This window comes from Bison bison, unplaced genomic scaffold (genome assembly GCF_000754665.1).
Source record: "Bison bison bison isolate TAMUID 2011002044 unplaced genomic scaffold, Bison_UMD1.0 scf7180017864533, whole genome shotgun sequence".
NCBI classification, from domain to species: Eukaryota; Metazoa; Chordata; class Mammalia; order Artiodactyla; family Bovidae; genus Bison; species Bison bison.
Window position 1 is genome coordinate 16,249,934 of NW_011495082.1, and position 2,532 is coordinate 16,252,465.

A 2,532-nucleotide genomic window follows, 5' to 3' on the forward strand; every position below is an offset into this window, starting at 1 on the left:
TGGGAGGAACAAATGTTTGCAAGCAGAATGACACAGTGGAGCCTCCCAACCTGATTGTGGTTGGATGCCTTACTCACTGCCTTGGTAAGTGCTGTGCAGAGATGTGGTGAGAATTATCTCCCAGAAGAAAGGACAAAGGACTGAGCAAATCTCCTGGTGAACTGCCCTGGGTCTGCCAGGATATATCTCCTGGGCCAGGAAAACAATAGGCCAACAGGGGCTGCACAGTCCCTATTTCAAAACAAGCTCATTAAGAGAGTTTACTGAGTGGCCACTGATATTTACCAAATAATATTGTGCCTTATAGCAAATTTCCTCTTTAACCTGCCCTAAGGATACTGATGGAAGCAAAGTGAAATTATGGAATGGTTACTCTTCCTCACTAAGGCCTAGAAGAGCATTATATAAGATTTTACCAAGTCCTCTTGCATTTCATAAGTTTTATTATGCTGCAAATTCTTCCTCCAGGGAGTAAATTTTGATTTAGGCTATTTTTATTTATGTTTTGCTCTCTTTTTCTGTTTTTTGCAAAGCAAAATTCTGTAGCACAGGAGCTAAGGAGACCTATAAGAAATAACAATGATATACACAGACTAAACTTTATGAATTTAATGACAGGTTCAATGTGGCCTGACTTACTGGGATAAAAAGAAGAGCTAAAGCAAAAATATGTATCATGGATCATGAACTAGGAATAAAAAGAGAAACGCCTGCTCAGAATATCACATAAGAAAGCAAAAATAAATCCACAAGTATATATTTTTAATTTCCCTTAATTGAAATGTACTTTGTGGAATTTCACCCAGATGTTTCTGAAATTATAACATAAATTTCATATCTTCTGTTGATCACTGTATTTGTTTTTTCAATTTGTTTCAATCATTTTTTAACTAACCAGATTACAAATATAATCATGGTAGATAACTTGGTTCATCCTTCTAATAAGCCTGTTAATCTGGTCTTCCCTGTTGCCAGCATCTCCACCTTCTACAAAATGGGTGGTCTTTTTCTTCATTCCATCTCATGGATAAGACAATTTAAAGGTCCACAGAAATTTGTTTGCTTCTTTGAAACATTTTCCAATGGTATAGATCTCATGAATCAGATCCTCCATGCAGATAATGCCATTATTTCCCAAGAGATCAAGCAAACAAGGCGTTATCTGTCAGGGCAATTCATTTCTTGTTGATTTTGCCATAACCACACTTGTAGATCAATTCATTTACTGACTTCAGATTTGGGTACCCCCATGCAATGTATGGCAAATACTTCATGGCAAATAGATGGGGAAACAATGGAAACAATGAGAGAGTTTATTTTCTTGGGCTCCAAAATCACTGCAGATGGTGACTGCAGCCATGAAATTAAAAGACTCTTGCTCCTTAGAAGAAAAGCTATGACCAACCTAGACAGCACATTAAAAAGCAGAGACATTACTTTGCCAGCAAAGGTCCATCTATTCAAAGCTTTGGTTTTTCCAGTAGTCATGTATGGATGTGAGAGTTGAACCTATAAAGAAAGGTGAGCACCGAAGAATTGATGGTTTTGAACTGTGGTGTTAGAGAAGACTCTTGAGAGTCCCTTGGACTGCAAGGAGTTCCAACCAGTCCATCCTAAAGGAAATCAGTCCTGAAGATTCATTGGAGGAACTGATGCTGAAGCTGAAACTCCAGTACTTTGGCCACCTGATGCGAAGAGCTGACTCATTGGAGAAGACTCTGATGCTGGGAAAGATTGAAGGCAGGAGGAGAATGGGACGACAAAGGATGAGATGGCTGGATGACATCACCAACTCAATGGACATGAGTTTGAGTAAGCTCCGGGAGTTGGTGATGGACAGAGAAGCCTGGTATGCTGCAGTCCATGGGGTCACAAAGAGTCGGACACGACTGAGCGACTGAACTGAACTGGTGCAGTGTATGGCTCCACTATTGATGCCGTGTTGAGCTTCACAAAGGTGCCTCTGAAGATCCAATGGAGACGAAGGAGCTGTAGCACCTTTCGAAGCTTCGGGCTCACACGGTCGGTAGCTCTGATCCTGATGACAAATGCCATTTGGGTTCCACAGCTACACAGACATTGCCGGCTCTTCATGCCATCCTAGCCACTCGAATTTCAGTTCTATATATCTGCTTAGCTTTTTCATTGATAAGCTTCCTCCTTGCCTTTCGGAAGCATCTTTTGGGCAAACTTCTTTCTCAGGCGCTTGATCTTAACCTCAGCGAAACTCTTTCGCTTTTTCTTAAGGGCTTCTGGCCAGCAGGAACCTTCTTTTCCTTTTTTTCCTCGGCACCACCCATGGTTCCAGCCAGGAAAGAGGGAGTTGGCGCATGCGCCTGTCACTGTATTTTAAGTATGGGAGTTCTCTGCACAGGTGCATGGTCTGTAAACTTAGACAATAGTTGCTAAGCCATTTCAGAACTAAAATCCCCAGTCCATGTAGGAATGAAAGGGAACAGCTGATCAAGAGAACATAAAGGAAAAGAGAAAACTTTCAAGGCCTCTGTGTACCTGATTCAGCTGAGAATGAGC

The 2,532-nt window shown here is 41.4% G+C and overlaps 1 pseudogene; it reads right to left on the minus strand.

Moving 5' to 3' along the window:
- Window positions 1-498: 498 nt before the first annotated feature.
- Window positions 499-2,300, minus strand: LOC104982587 (annotated as a pseudogene).
- Window positions 2,301-2,532: the final 232 nt, after the last annotated feature.